Source organism: Lissotriton vulgaris, chromosome 11 (genome assembly GCF_964263255.1).
Source record: "Lissotriton vulgaris chromosome 11, aLisVul1.2, whole genome shotgun sequence".
In the NCBI taxonomy this organism is placed as follows: Eukaryota; Metazoa; Chordata; class Amphibia; order Caudata; family Salamandridae; genus Lissotriton; species Lissotriton vulgaris.
Window position 1 is genome coordinate 464,946,145 of NC_141699.1, and position 17,566 is coordinate 464,963,710.

The following is a 17,566-nucleotide window of genomic DNA, read 5'->3' on the forward strand; positions in this document are numbered from 1 at the left end:
CTGGAGCTGGTTTTATGGAGACTGGAGAAGCTCCTTACTGGGTCCCATTAAGGCAGAGTAGGGTGTCAGGGGAGAAGGTATGAACGCATTGTGGATTACTGTGGTCAGCAAGTCGGATGCTGGACAGGGGGGGGTCGCTGCTTAGCTGAGGGCCACTGCTCACCTAGATTTTCCTGACATGAGCCATGTAATGAGGAACGGGAATCACTGCTGGTACCTGGGGGTGGTTGTTTGAGTCTGGGCCATAGAGAGCTGGAGTTGGTGCTCGTGCCTTGGTGGGCTAGTGGTGTTGTGGGTAGAATTGATGCCATGCATTGGAAGGTTGTAGACACAGTCCATGGGGGACCCGGGGAGCCTACTGCAACCTAGATTTTACTTTTCTTTTTACTGTTTTCCCTGGGTTTTCTGCACTCTGGAATATCAACCTGAACCCCTGCATGAAAATTGTAAAGGGGAAGGCCCAGCATGGGATGCAGCCCCACCAACAAACCAAGATTGAAAATTATGCCAGGCCCGCCGGCATGGTGCCCAGCCCTAATGATGTTCCCCACACACCAGAGTGGACCAAAGGCTAAATTACCCTGGAGAAGATATTCCAGGCCATTTGCACTTCCCATACCATGCTGGAGACTCAGATCGGAGCTGTAGACTTAGAAGTAGGACTCCTCTTCCAAGATCTCAGGAAGATTGGGGATAGAGTTACAAAGACTAAAACTCAGATATTCAAGGCAGAGGGTACAATGCGCATGCTGAAGTCGGATGTTATACAACTCAAAGAAATTGTGGGTCGTATGGAATGCAGTGTTGAGAACACAGAGAGCAGGACCCAGTCAAGTAACCTCTGTTTTGTTGGGGTGGCATTCGGAGGAGTGGGGACGACTCCCAGGCATTTTCTGGACTCTTGGTTGCAAACCTACATGCCTGATGATGTCCTGTCCTCGTGCTTCATCATTAAAAAAGCCCATCGATCACTGGCGGCAAAACCTCTGCCGGGAGCCCTGCCAAGACCAATTATTGCTTGCTTCATGAGTTATGGTGAAAGGGACACAATACTTAGACAGTCTTGCCAATCGCCAAATTTAAAAGTAAGTCCTGGGAGAATTCACATCTTTCCTGAATACACAATACATGTACAACAGCAACAGAGGTCCTTTTCTGCCGTCAAGCTTAAGCTGAGAGCTCTGTAATGTACACATATGCTTTTGTACCCCGCGAAGCTGGAGAACATCCATAAAGACAAAGCTCATTTCTATGAAAGGCCAGAGGACGTTTGGGACTGGCTTGAGGTATGGAATCTTCACATAACATGTGCCTGGACATTGTGGCCTAGCGGGCTGGGAGGGACCTGGAGCTGGATCTCTCCTTCCCCGTTCAAGCAGATGAAGGGTGGCGGCAGATGCGGTCTGAGATCTAACAGGCAAATTGACTATGTACAAGAAGGACACTGGCCTGCCAGGACAGTGGAAAAAGCAATCTTAATCTCCAAAAGATGTGCAGAGGACACTAGTTGCTTTAAAAAAAAAATGTTTGCGATAATTGTGAAGTGGTTCTATCGCATATTGGTAAAGCAAAGTGCTTTGCTTCCTGGTTTACCGGTCTGTCCGCCCGGCTCAGCTGATTGCGATATAGGCGCTGAAAGCTACGGCGCTCTGGAGGAAATACTCACATTTGCTGGATGGATTATTCGGCCTCACTGGCAGGAAACTGAGTGGTTGAGATCATTTCTTTTATTTTTGGCAGTGGAAGAGTGCTCGGCTCGGCAGGGAGGTTGACGGCGTAGTGAGCTCCTGAGTCTTTGATCGAGCGGTGTAAGGGCTTTTCCTTTTCCTTCCAGCGGCAGCTGGTTTGCGCCTGTTCCTGCCCTGTGTGAAGATCGCCGGCCTGGAGGTGGAGGTGGATTTTGGGTCAGGGATGAGGTAAAATGCCAAAGAGCAGGGGTGTAGAACTGCCTGGAGGCGATGGTGGATTTGGAGCTCACTGTTCCTTGAGGCCAGACGGGAGGCAGGTCTCTCTGATCCTGGACCCCTGCTGGGCACAAGATGCTCGGGAGCTCGGCAGGGGCCGGAGGGCATTGATGCAGCGCATAGGCAACGGAGGCTCTCATAAAGTGAAGCTGTCTAAGGAAGGTACAAAAGTGGGAATAAGGTTAAGAGTGATGCTTTGAATCAGGTCTGCCCTGGCAAATGTGAGAAAATGGCTACAGGAGGTGTAGGAGGTGAAGCAGTTAAAGCTGAGCCCACAGTTGAGATTTAAGGAGTTCCAGGGGTGTCAGTGGTAAAGGGGGGTGTGGAGGATCCTTTGACCTCCGTAGATCCCGGCTTAGTCCAAGTGGTAGGAGTGGTAGAGAAGAAAGGGGAGCAAACCCGGTACCAGCTGAGGAGCGTACTAGGCAAAGGCACCAGGAAAGGAGGGCTGGGCTCTTTAAACTTAAATAGCGTAATAAAACAGTCTTTTCCATCAAAACTAGGGGATTCAGATTCAGGAGAGTGGGTAACCCCGAAGAAAAAGAGGAAATCTAATGTGAGTTGTGAGGCTTAAGCTCTAAGCCTTAAGATCACCCCCTCTCTGAGAACTTTTTTCAAGGTAATCCCTAAGACACTGCTTTTAATGCACCCCATTGTAGGCCCCCCGAGACCAGACCGCAAAGAGAGGTAGACACAGTTTGCAGTAATAGATTTCAGGTCTTGGCAGGATTTTCGAGCTCCTTGGAAACTCAGCATTCCACCTCTGGAAGAATGGAGGTTCAACCTGCACAATCTTTTCTACAAACCCAGCCACAGGTAAAGACTCCCGAGATATTGTCTGAATCCTCAAATGGAGTACCTAAAGAGGGGGAGACCTATGTGGGACTGATGGTGTTCAAGCTCATGCTCTATTATTAGCGCAGTCTCCACTAAAAGCCCAGGAGAAATCACTAGCGGAGCTGACACATTTATTGACAACCGAGGTCAGAAATAGGTTCGGAACATCAGAGTCAAATCAGAAAGAAATCCGGTCCGTTTGTGAAAATCTGGGGAAAAAACTAGATGATGTAGCGGAAAGAACTTCCATATTGGAGATCGGGATGAAAGATCTGGTATCCCAGGTGGCGGTTAACACTAAAGAGATTAGTGATCTTAGTGCTAGTGAACTTCAGCTGAAGGACAAAATATAATCAATGGAAAACAACCAAAGAAGATGTAATCTTCTGTTGCTTAAGGTCCCGGAAGGAGCCGAAGGAGAAATCATAAAGAAATGTGCGGTTCATCTGATTAAGCAAGGGTTACAGGTTAAATGGACAGAAGAAGAATTAAGCATGGATATACAGAGGTTCCATAGAGATCCATATAGAAGGAATGTTAATAAAACCAAACCAAGGAACATACTGGTAAATTTCCATACCTATAATTTCAAGGAAGAAATTCTTCTCAAGGCCTTAAAACAAAGATCTCTGGCAGTAGATGGTATCAGTTTTGAGATCAGGTCAGATATTTCACAGTTAACGGCTACCAAGCAATGGAAACTAGGAAAGCTGATTGTGTCTTTCAAAAGCCTGGGAGCCACGGCTCAGTTGAAATTTCCGGCTAACCTACGAGTAATGTACAATAACAAGATGCAGACTTTTCATGGGGCTGAGGAGGCACAAGAGTTTTTGAGATCTATTTCAGGAGCTGGAGTATGACCAAAGTAACCTCTCTGTTAACTAGCAAAGCACAAAGTCTTCCTAATGTTGGGCTAAAGGTCCTCAGTGGCTCATCATTATTTTTTTTTCTACGATGGGTATAAGTAGTTAATCAAGTTCTCCATAATAAGGACCTTCTCTGGCCTAGGCCATTAGGAAGGAAGAGGAGGGTTTCCGAGGGGGGGAGAGGGGGAGGGCACGGACGTTTTAGGAGCACGGGCGTGGGAGCAGGGGGAAAAAAATGAAGTCCTCAATATACATCGATACTCAGGTAGAAACACAGCTATAGGATAGTAAAGCAGAAACCATCAATAGAGTTTCTATCATGGAACGTAAATGGATTAAGAGGGAGACATAGGCGTGAGAGGATTTTGCAATACTTAAGAGATTCTTCAGCCCAAGTTATCTTACTTCAGGAAATACATCTAACGGGTGAAGAGACGAGAGACCTGTTTAGGAGCAGGAGATGGGTGCAGAGTATTGTATGCACAGAACAGCAAGTTACCATACGGGGTTGGCTATCCTGATTAAAAACAACCCGCAGCTGGAGGTAATTGAAAGCAGGGTGGATAGGGCTGGAAGGTGGGTAATTGCAAAAGTTAAATATCACGACCAATTATACACGGTAGTGGGCTATTATGGGCCTAATGTTGATGACCCTACGCCTTTTAGTAACTTGCTCACTGAATTGCTGGATTTCCCTTAACCTGTCATAGTGGCAGGTGATTTTATTGTCGTTCTTGATGACAACCTTGACCGTTCTACCAAAAGCAGGAATATAATGCATAACAAGTCAAGAGCACTGATAAAAAATACAATAAAGACTCTTGGATGGTGCTATATTTGGAGAGAGAAGAAGGGATCCCTGAAGAGTTTTACTTTTGACAACAAGAAATATGGGCATCAATCCAGAATAGACTTGTTCTTGGTGGATCAAAATATAAAAGATCAGGTTCGTAATGTAAATCATGTGGGTGCACACTTGTCGGATCACTCTGCAATAACACTGACTCTGGCCCCATCGACCATAGTGGCGCAACGGAGATGGACCATGGATCGCTCGATATTGTCTGATGACGAGGTGATAAATAAACTGGGCTTAGAATCCCAGGAATTCTTTCATAGTAATCTGCGTAGTGCCTCGATAGGGATTGTCTGGGATACATATAAGGCATTCTTGAGTGGCAGGGTCACATCAATTCAGCTGTACAAGAACAAACAGCGGAAGGTGGAAATTCTAAGCATAGAAAACAAAATCCAGATTTTGGAACTTAAAATAAAATCAAATGTGGTAGATTACGAAGAAGGACAACTAGGGATCCAAAGTCTTAAGACGGATTTGTGTGTGGCAGTAGAAAGACGGTTGCAAGATTGATGGCAAGTTAGCAAGCTGGCCCATTTTAACTATGGAGAGGGTTGTGGCAAGTTACTTGCCTGCAAAATAAAGCGTGATCAGGCTAAATGTTTTCTAAAAGAACTTAATTATGGAAATCCTGGATGTCCAGTTATAGTCGGGCTAGTATAGAAGATACGTTGTTAAAATATTATGAGGAAGTATACAAAGAAGGAGGTTTAAGCTTGGCTAGAACAAGATTTACCCCATAGAGTATCTGAACATGAAAAGGCTGTCATTAACAACCCAATAACAGAGGAAGAAATAGAAAACGCTATTAAATCGGGGAAATCCAGCAAGGTACCGGGTCCAGATGGGCTAACCACTGTGTTTTTAAGAAACTAAGTAAATATTTGATCCCAGTAATAAGCAAGTTATTCACAGCTATCTTTGAGATTGGGGAATAGATCCCTCCCTCATGGAATGACGCCATTGTGACTTTGATCAAAAACTTGATTGTTGTGACTCATACAGACCTATTTCCCTGCTAAACTCGGATTATAAGATGTATTCGAAGATATTAGCAGATAGATTGAATGGGGTGGTGGGAGCACTCCTTCATGAAGATCAAAAAAGGTTTGTCCGTGGTAGGAGTATCAAGGATCTAACTTATAGCCTTATAGGTGCCATTGATCTAGCCACCGTGGACAAGGAGCCATTAGCGGTCATTAAAGTTGGCGCAACTAAAGCGATTGACCGAGTTAACTGCTCTTACTTGCTTGAAGTTTTGAGATTGTCAAATTTATGAGGAAATTTTTGCAGGGCAATAAACAGATATACAAAAGCCCTAAATCAAAAATATTAATTAACGGGAGGTTATCTGAAAAATTCAACGTCTTCAGAGGGACGAGACAGGGGTGTCCACTGTCCCCACTACTTTTTAATCTTTATGTTGAACCCTTAGCAGAGAAGATTAGGAAGCAAGAGGAGATACTACCTTTTCAGACTAGGGGCTGGCAAAAAAAAGTGGGGTTATATGCAGACGATCTGGTGGTTTACACTTCAAATCTTAGTCGGCACTACCAAAAGTTTATGAGCTAGCGGCAGGTTTTGAAAAGATCTCAGGATATGAAATCAACCAAGGGAAAACTTTAATAATGGCTTGGAATATTACCACACAAGAGAGCTGTGTTAAAAAGGATATGCAGTATTTGGGCATTAAAATTACTGAGAAAATAGAGCACATCTTTGAATCCAATTACCAAAAGATCAACAAGAAAATAGGTAAATTACTGCTGGGGTGGTATCATCTACCATTATCTATTTATGGGAGAGTTAATATCGTCAAAATTACCATCCTCCCTAAAATTACTTTCCTTTTCCAAAATATTCCACTGGCTTTTAAGGATGAGTGGCTCAGAAAAACCCAATCTAAGATATCTAGTTTTATTTGGGCCTCTAAAGGGGTGCGTATCTCGTGGAAAAAACTGAGACGTTAGTATGAGAAGGGGGCTTAAGGTTGCCGGACCTATCTTATTATGCCTATTAAAAGGAGGGAAAGGGCTATTTACAGAACCAGACGTTTCAGAAGTAGGGAAGATGTATGCAGTAATGCTAAAGAATGTAAGAGGGGAAGAATACGGCTTTATCCATAAATATGGAGACCCGTGATTTTTTAAGAAGATTCGTCTAAAGATCCTTCAGAGCTTAGCAGAGACATGGCATACCATCAGAAGAGAGCTAAAAATAAACTATTATAGTGGGATGTCACCAATTTTTGACTCTCCTGGCTCCCCAGAGTGGACAAAGGACTGTTTGGTGCGTCCTTTAAAGATTGCTGGAATCACTAGGTGGAGTCAATTGATAACAAACTGTTCTTTGATACCCTGGCAGAAGAGCCAAATATTGTCTAATGGCCAACTATCGGGATTTAAGTACCTGCAAATTTTGAGCAGGAGTCTCACGGATGGCCGAGGAGCAGGACAAATCAATAAACTGGAAAAAAGCCTGGTAGTCAGGGGAACTTTAAAAAAAGAGGTGGCAAATGATTATTGGACGCTAATGGAGTTGGCGGATGGAGCTTTTAACCTGCCGGTGGAGCTATAGGTAGAAGTGCTTGCCAGGAGAACAGATTCAAGATTTATGGCAAGCATCTTGTGATATACTATACTCCACAGTTCAACCCGCAAATTTAAGGCGGAACCACCTCTTTTGTATCCATAGGGTGTATTGGACCCTGTACAAACTGTCTAAACTGGGTAGTGGAACAGCATCCAGATGTCCTAAATGTAACATGGTGAAAGGTGATGATACCCACATGTTTTTGCTTTGTCCGGTGATACAGGGTTTCTGGCAGGACGTGAGTAACACAATATGCTCAATACTTGGTGAAGCTCCCCAGTTAAGCGAACAGTTGGTCTTTTTTAGTCTTACAAATAATCATGTATCTTTGTCAAAAAATAAAAAAAATTGATATTCTACTTATTATTACTAGCTCGTAGGGAAATCTGTAAAAATTGGGTAAAGGCAAATCCCCTCAAGAAATTGGAATGGTTGGCTTCAGTTAATTACACTAATAGGCTTGATAGTGCACATAAATGTAAGCAAAATGCGTTCTGGCTTCCTTATGAGGAATGGGCACAGTCACTAATCAATTGAGTCAAATGATTAGGCCTCTGCACCATATTGCCAAATACTCTTGTGGTAGCCGACGGTGAGTTGGGCGAACTAGGCACCCATGGTTGAGTACAGATGGCACGGTGTAGAGTGCACCACTCCAGGTCTCTAAAGGATCACTAGAGGTGCGTCCGAGAAGTGATCAAGGTCTTAATTAGTATACACCTGGGTAATGAGGACAAAAAAATAAATAAAAGAGAGGCCACTAGTGTTGAGTGATAATGATAAATTGAAATGCCCCTGATATGCTTTTTATATTCAGTATGAGCTTTTGCTGACTTCGCCAGAGGAGGAGATGGTAAGCTTTGATCAATGCTTGATCTATTAGATATTATTGAGGTATAATTTATGGTGATCGATCAATCTTCCTGTGAACTCATGGCTCCTCCTCCCAAAGGTCGATTGTAACGGGGTATGGGTCATTGTTTGGGTTGAATTTGTTATTTACACCCGGTCGGGATTCCCAAAGTGGGTTATGATTTTCACTTCTTGCCTCTGTCATAAAAGGAGGGGATTTCAGTGTTTCCTTTTCCTTTTTTTGAACTAGGATGGGACGGGCTGGCCCACGCCATATTGGGTAATACAAATAAATAATAAATATAAAAAATGTTTTGATGTATTACCCCCTTTACAAGTCCTTCTCGTTTATTGAGTACAATACTTGTTAGGAGAATAAGGAAAGGCTCAATCTCTCTTCCCTTCATTTTTGAGCATCTCTTATTTAAAAGTATGCCGATATTCCTGTGTTCAATATTTTGGTATTTGTGATTGTTGTTGTGCATCCTTAACTTTTATGCTCAGACAATATTAGTTACTTCTGTACTTTTGTTTACAATGCTGTATGTTAGAAAGTTTTTTCTGTGATATTCATGCCATAGATGCTTGTTTGTTTACTATTTAAGGGCCATACTACGAGTCTGGTGGTCCAGGGGCAACCAGACTTGTGGGGGCATGGCAGTGACGGTCTTCTGACTGCCCTCTTATGACCAGCCACTGCAACCACAAGGAATCAGAGATCCCTGGCAGTGGTGCGCTGGTCATGAGGCTGCAATAGACATATTCCGAATTTCCTCAACGCCACACTTTTCATGGCAGTGCAATCACCATGAAAAGTGTGGGGGTAAGGAAACAAAAGAGGGCCCCCTTTTGCCTCTGAGCAATGGTGTGCATGCAGGAGTGCATATGTTGTGCCCCAAGGTGAGCATATAACCCAGTACTTGCACTACATGGACTGCAGCAGTCCATGCTGTGCAGGTACTGATTTCTTTGGGTAACTAAGTAATTGCACAGCACAGTGACACTCACATCAGTTGCTGTCTTCTACTGGAATGTACAGTGTGCCAGCAGCACCCTTCCATGCCTGTCATTCCTTACATCAAAGCAGATAGAAGCAGGAGAGAGGTTGGTGCTGCAGTTCCACATTTTCCTGGTCATTAGAGAACTAGAAGAGGGTTCATTGTCATGAAACCTATTCATTTAATACATTTTTGTGGTTTTATATGAGGGTGAACAAGGACACTCAGGCTGACAAAATGCCTCAAAGAATTTTGGTACAATTGACGCTATGGTTTAATGGGAAACATTATCATTTGTGCACCTTAGCATGATATGATAGGTAATTTATAATGTGCACAGCTGCTCCCAAGAGTGTCCCGGCGCAAACAAAGGGAAGTTCGGTGGGGGGAGGTTAGATTTGCACATTGAGCCAAGTTTTAAGTTTCTTCCTGAACAGCAATGAGTTATCAACCAAGTGTAGCTCCATCGGGAGCTGGTTTCATGGAGAGGCACCCAGAAAAGCTAATGCTCTGCCTCCGGATGTACGTTGTTACAACGCATGCTTTTACCACGCATGCCTTTACAACACAGGTTTTTCAACGCAAGTCGTTACAACGACTTGCGCTGGGGGGTGCTGGATAGTGAATAGTTTAATTTACTATTCCAACTCCAGTCCCCGTGGATAGTAGGGAAGGAAGTTGGATAGTAAATTAAACTATTACCTATCCTACAGCGCCCCCCAGTGCAATTCGTTGTAATGACTTGCGTTGAAAAACCTGCGTTGTAAAGGCACTGCGTGGTAAAAGTTGCATCGTAAAGGATGTTTCCCCTGCCTCCAGACCTTTGGCGCTGTCACATTGAGAGCACGGCAAGTAATTTAATGGTGGAGCGTAAAAGTCTTGCTGGGCTGTAGAAGCTAAATCTAGCTCTAAGGTAATCAGGGCCTGTTTGATGCAGAGTGCCATGTACCAGTATCGGAGCCTTCAATGTAATCCTCTCCCTAATGGGCAACCAGAGATGTCCCCACAAATGACAACTAATGTGTTGTCTTTTTAGAATATTCAGCAGAAGTTGAGCTGCCGCATTCTGGATCAACTGCATTTTGTCCATTAGATATTCCGATATAGCCAAATAAAGAGCATTGACGTTGTCCAATCTGGATTTAACCAGTGCCTTTATAACAGTTTTGCTAGCTGAGAAAGAGAGTAGGGGCAGACATTTCTTTAGTGACCTCAAGATTCCAAAACATAAACTCACAAGCTTTTAGACCTGTGGACAAAAGGAAAGTTTACTATCAAAAGTTATCCCCACATTTTTAACTGATTAATTTTGAGGACCTGGCAGAAAAACATCATCTGGCCAAATGGATAACACAAAGTCAGGAGGAAAAGTTCCCAAAAAGAGAATTTCTGTCTTATCTTCATTGCATTTAAATTGGATAGCCAATAAAAGACTGCGGTGAGGCAGCCCTTAATTTGGGTGCCATTGGGTTCAGATCCTTTGCTCCAAGAGAAAAGCAGTTGAGTGTTGTCTGCACAAGGCAACATCTTCGCTCCCAGTTCTTCTGCAAAAAAAGCTAAGGGTGTAAGGTAAATGTTAAAAAGTGTTGGACTCAGAGCCGAGCTTAGAGGGACACAAGTGTCCACTTTCCTGGGGATGGCCGCTCAAGGCGGAATCCAAACTTCCTGGCTTGTATCGACCAAAAATGAAGCTAGCCAGTCCAGAGCACGCTCTGTCACTCCTACATACTGGATATGCTCTAGCAGGTATGAGTGGGGTATGGTATCGAAAGTAGTTGACAAATCCAGCATGATCAATACCACCATTCCTCACCTGTCCATGGCTCCTTTGATGTATTCTGATACCTCGACCAGTGCCATTTCTGTGCTGTAGTAGGCTCTAAAGCTTGATTGACATGCATATTAACTTGCTTCTCCAGTATTTTGCGGAGGACGGGAAGCAAGGGAATCGGTCTATAGTTGGCAGGATGGCCGGGTCCACTGTTGTTTTTTTAATAAGTGGAAGGACCTTTGCATGTTTCCAGCTTAAAAGAAGTGAAGCTGAGCTTAGTAAAGTATTAACAATCTCATTTACTGCTGGATTAATTATCTCTGCCAGTGAGGCCAACAATTTTTGGGGGCATGGATCAGCTAGAGAGCCATGTTTTATGGTCTTGAACGCCCTCAGTATTCACTCCAACTGAATGTACTCAAAGCCATCAAGGTTGGTCCTTGCCATTGGAATCTTCTTTGCCAGACGTAAGATCTCAGCATCGACCTCAGGAAGCCTTCCCCTAGCTAAGGTGGCTTGAATGCTTTCAATTTTGTTAGTGAAGAAGCTTCCTAAGCTTTCACAATAGTCTATCAAGGATATCTTAGCATACGTGTAGGCTGCTGGGGACATAACGCTTTTGACAATAGACAAGATCTCCTGAGATCTATTTCCTGCCTTTCCTATGCGCTCCTTAAAGTCCCATGCAGGTACCGGTGTGCATGCAGACAGGGGGGCACATGTTGCGCACCCCTGTGTGCATCCATATGGCATGAAGCACCTACAGGACCTCCTTTGTGTCCTTACCTCCCCACTTTTCATGGTGGTTGCACCACCATGAAAAGTGTGGCGATGAGGAAACTCCTAATATGCTTGGTGGGGCAAAAGATACCCCACCAAGCATATTGCGGCCTCATGACCAACGCGCCACCATCAGGGATCTCTGATCCCTGGCGGGTGCGGTGTTCCCGGGGCAGCACAAGTGACCTGGTCCTAATTGGGCAGTTGGAAGACCTCCACTGCTGGGCCCCCCGAGTATGGCAGTCCGTGGACCACAAGACTCGTAATGAGGCATTAAGAAATGTGATTTCAGATAAAGCTAGAATAGGAGACATGGGGAGCAAGGTATTTCTCAAAAGAGTGTCTCTTGATGGAGTGTTCACAAATTCCTAGGGTTACCATCCTGTGTCAGAAGGACTTGGGGTGCACAGCGAGCAAGTATTTCCATAAATACCACAAAAAATATATTGTCATACTAAAATATTGTGATATAGAAATATCTTTTGCAAGAATATCGTTGGTAGGAATATTGAATTTAAGGTAAGTAAAATTGATTTTAAAAATATCGAAGTCTTTAATATCGTTTACAAAAACATAGTTGTTTATCGCTTTAAAATTATAATGATCAATTTTAGTATATGCTGTAAGTGTATATGTTATAAATGTTTATTTAAATTATTGTTTATGTTGTTTAATAGAGTTGTGACATTTGTAGTAGTTATTAAATTTAGTTCAATAATTGTTTGTGATTTTTAGTAGCGGGTTGTGGGGTTAAAGGGGAACAGGTGGAGAAGTAAATTAATTATAATCAATTCATTTTGAATTAATATTAATTATTCAAATGATAATTAATTATGTTCATTGTGTAATAAACATTTTTTATCTAAAAGTTTAGGTGCAGGATTTGGGTTTTGTAGGACTATAGAGTGGAAAGTAAATTAATTATAATACATGTTTAATTATTACTAATTACTTAATTGATAAATATTTATGTTCATTGTGTAATTTTCTTTTTTTTAAGTTACGTTTCATTAATTATGCTAATTGTATGCTTCCGTTTTTTAAACAATAAATTTTATGTGTGGGTTGTGGGTTATGTAGAGTTATAGGTTGGGAAGTATATTAATTATCATTAATTAATAACTAATGTTTTATTTGAAATAAGATTATTGGTAATGAAATATGTAAATTGTGTGATATTTTTTTTGTTTCTTTACTGAGTGTGTTGTTGTTTTTGCATTGCTAAAGGGTGAGTAGGAAATTAATTACATAGATGTTTCATTAACTTGAAATGTGTCAATATTATTAATTTCCATCACATTTTTCAATCTGTGTTGTGAGGTTTGCAGAGGTAGAGGCTAGAAAGGTATTTAAGTAATAACACATTTTATATTAGTAAAAAACAAAAATGTAAATGTGTAAATTATTTTTGTGTGTGATAATTGTTTTGTGCAGTTTAAATGTAAATAAGATTGTCTTTATTTGTTGTTATTACAGTGAGAATATAGTTTGAAATTGTTTGTAAAATAACAATTGTATTACTTTATGATATGTATTAAACATTAAAAATCAAATGGGAATGGTTCACTTGACCTGAGTAACCAGGGTTTGCAAATTTTCATGTTATATACCGATAAAAAATCCTCATTGACGTACAGAGGTTGAAATGGCGGTATATCTTGATTTTCCGCCTTGCTCTTATAAACGTGACAGCATCATCATAGGGTTAGTTTTTATGCTTCCTCCACCCGGAGGTGAACCACTGGTTAGTACAGTAGTGATCAAAGAAAAAAAGTGAGTTTTCTAGGGCAGTGAATCTCTAAAAAGTGATGTTAAAAAAACTCGTATAGCCAGGTTCTTAATTTTAATAAGTCTGGGTTTGAGATATTTTTAAAATAGTTTTGTGTGTGAGAAGATTAATTAGGAATCTAACGCACTTGGGGTGTCCATAAAAAGGTTGACATGTTTCAGCCCTTGAGGTTGCTCGTGCGGGTCAAGTGGGCTTTCTTCAGGACCTAAAAAGAAGAAAAAGTGATGGAGACCGTGTGTGTCTCTGTGAATGAAGACCGTAGTGCAAAACCAGCGCAACAGCAGGTAACAAACTCCCTGGTCATTCGATGAAGCCTAGACAATAGGACATAAGGTACTATTTGATCTCATTAGAATCAGGTTAACATACCTTGATTCACAGAGACCCTGACAAAAATACGGTCTTCATTCACAGAGACACACAGGGTCTCCATCACTTTTTCTAGTGATCCATCAAATTTTTTATAAAAATGTTCATCAGTGATGCAAGTACAAAAATTGCAGCTTCTTAAGCCTTCATTAGATGAACCCCTACATGCAGTGAGAGCTGAAATCGGCATAAATTCATTTCTGAACTGCAGGAACAAGGTGCAAGCCCGCACTGGGCAGATATAATCAAGCAATTCCTCTGCTTTGGGCACTGGCTTATACTTTAAGAAGCACCTTGAAAAACTCCTTGTGTGGCTTGACTGTTCATTTTGGACAGTTATCATCTCCTAATACCTGTGTTTGACCATTAGTGCTGCATTAGCCGGAATGGACCCAGAACTCCTGTAGACTCAGCCTAGACCATGCTCTTTTCATGCAACCTAACCACAGAGGGCCTGATTATGATGGAGGGGAGACCACCACTGACAGTCTGTCGCCGGCGGTCTCCCCGCCATCGGAGACATATTTTCCAACCACCATATTACAATGGCGGTTGGGTGATGCCGGTCAAAAGTCTGACCACCACACAGCCGACTGGCTTCTTGAGCCCGCCAGTGCGTTGGAGAGGCTTGTAGTCCCTTCCATGTTGGGGGTGCCTGCCAGCCACTGCCATAGGGATTACCATGTCCCTTTCCACCGGCCATTTCATGGCAGTTAAACCCGCCATGAAAAGGCTGGCAGAAAGGGACCATGGGGGCTCCTTTCCTCCCTGGCCATTTACTTTGGGTGTTGGGGGCATATCCCTGCACCATGTGTCCGGCACCGCATGGTGCGTGCCACATAGTGCAGGGCTATGTGTGAGGTGTTTGTTTTGTACTGTGGTGGGTGCTGCAGAGCCCAGCACCTGCCGCAATACAAAACATGGGCAATGCGACTGCCACGGTGGTGGTCGCATCCTAATTTGCACTGTGGGACCGCCGCCGTGTAGGCGGCTGCTTCCAAAAACGAAACGATGGCAGATGGACTGAGGTCTATCTGCCATCGTAATCGGGCCCTTAATCTTCGAAGCAGATGACTGTAGCATCCTGATGTCAATAAGGCCCAATCCATAACCTTTGGAGTTCGCTAGTGGTCCAGATGTGGGTCCAGTATAAATGCGGGTTTAAGGCCACCAGCTCTGCAACAGAATGAGTCCCAAGATTTAGTGTTAGGGGCAACAAGGACGTTCCCTTTCCCAGACCAGGGATAGCTCTAAAGAAATTGTTCCCTTTAAAACTCAAAGCACACAGCTTACAAAGGCCCCATAATTCCGCCCCATAAAGTGCTGCTCCTCGTGCCTGCATTTTGTATATTTCTGTTGCAGGGACAATGGGAAACCACTGAGCCTTTTAAGCCATCCTGATGATGGCCCCTGCTCTATGGCTTACAGCATCAGATGAAATGTATGAGGTATATAGGAAGGGTGATAAGACATGAGGTCATTTTATACTTGAAAGCAAGTGTGAATCATATAACCAGTATACTCACAAAAAACAACATGAACCACAATTCAGGACTACCAAATAGACCACCTTCACTCTGGTAACTGAGTATTCCAGATCCATAAATGACGTCCTGGCTCCAACAGCTACCTGAGACAATACGAATACGCTATACAAATAAATGTACCGTAATACAACTTAACAAAAGTGAGCTGGAAGTGAAGCCCACATTTATACTCATTCACCCTAAAGAAACACTGTTTAGGTGTGCGCAGCAAAAAGGCTTCTTTTTAAAGTCATTTAGACATTTTGAATTAAATGTTTGCATGTTATTAATATTTTACTCAGTATGTTTCTGAAATACTCCTTTCTGAAGTTTGGTGCACACACAACTCCAAACGCATACTTTATTATTAGAGGCTCAGCTGCGCATGTGTTTCTCATTACCTCTGCCACTACATCCCTGGGGCAGCTCAAGGGGAGGGGGGTGCAGAGGATCACACTTGGGGGTGGGGGCCATGCACAACATATTATTTGAGATGCCGCAACCATCAGCCAGGTACTTTCCACATTGGGTCGTCTCTGACCTGTTCAAAACCCCTCAGTAGAAAAAAACCTTACTGTGAATGCTGAGCTGTCCTTCCTCCCATATATTTTTATGTGCTCATAAATTGAGCGCTTTTGTGTTCTAAAAATGGCTGCACGTCTGATTAAAAGAACAGTCGGTCTGAGTAAACGTTGAGAGGTGGGAGGATGACAGTGGACTCCTGGGAAGGAACCTTAAACCTGCAAGTTTAATTGTGAAAACAAGCGAATCTACGAATTAATTAAGTGCATTTGTAAAGACACTCATTCTGAATCGATCGCGTCTTGACAAGAGTTGCTGGGTTCACCTGTCATTGATGGCATCTTCAAGAGAGGATTTTCAAGTTGTGTTCACTGCGCTGCTGAGGCAGCGCACAAGCCCCTTCCTGTTCCATGCCAGATTATGGGGTTCATTTACAAGCCCCGTGCACCGCCGGTGCGTCACTTTTTATAAAGATCCAGTGGCGGAATGTGCTGACCCATATCAACGAGGCCACGCAGAGCCCCTTTGCATGGTTTTTCATGGCCTCATAGATATGGTGTAAGACAACGCAGCGAAAGCCTTAGACTGCGTCAGGGCGGCGATCCATGGGCATTGCGGTGGCTGTTCCCAGCACCCATGGACTGTGACGCATTCCCAGATTTACAAGGATCTGTAAACCTGGGAATGCATCAAAACTGTACGCCTCCACGTTTTTTCCTCTTTCTATGTGCCCTGCATTCTTCGACATGCATAGAAAAAGGAAAATGCCTCCAAGGATTATTTTTGTGCAGGAAGGTGTCCATTCCTGCACAAAAACAATCCTGCTAACAACGCAGACACCCTTGCGCAAGGGTACCATATTGGGCACTGGCGAGGGCTGAAAGTACAGGAATGCACTGAATCTTGTAAATACGGTGCATTCCTGCCCTTTTGATTTGGCATAGGGCAGCGTAGCAAAAACTCTTGCAGTGCTGCCCTACACTAAATCATTGTGAATGAGGCCCTATGCGTGTAGACCATGCTCGTCTTTTTTTCACAGTGTTGTTTTACTGAGTGCTGCTGTTTTCTTGTATTTTTCTAGTGTTTTTGTTCCTGGTTGGATGGATGTTTGTAGTTTGGAGGATTTAACCATTATCAGGGTGGTGCTGACTTACCCCTGTATTGTGTCGCTTGGCCTTATTCTCGTTTATGAACATTTGCAGACTTGCAATAAAAGAAATGAGAATATCACATTCTATGACCAAAAAAAGATATCAAATTAGTAAAAGGAACCCCGACTAAATGTGGCCATGTCACCACATTAGGGCCTCATTACAATGTAGGGCGGAATCACTTCCGCCCGACAACGCATCGGTCATGGGACTGACTGACACCCAGTCTGCGGTCCTGCCTGCCTCATTAGGATGTGACCGAACACTGTTCGGTTGCATTCCCACTTTTTACTATGGGAGCATGCATGACGGCCGGTTTTCGGACGGAATGCATGCTTCCATTGTAAAATGGAAGGTGCAGTTGACCCCTGCATCCCATGGCAGGCACCTGAAGGTGACGGCCACATGGTGCAGGGATCAACAGGGAGGCACGGCCTCCAACCAGGGGCCAGGCACCCAAGCGGGCCCTGCTGGGGGCCCCCAAAGATGCTTTCCGACATGGTTTCCATGTCGGACAGACCGGCATGGAAACCATGTTGGAAACCGTCATCATAATCTCAAGGGTGGAAAGGCTCGCCCTTGAGATTACTTGATGCATTCCGACTGCCGGACGGGTTCTCCAAGCCCTTCGGAAGCCAGCAGGAATGACTGGTCGGATTCCTTTCTGACCGCCTCAAACCAAAATGAGGTGGT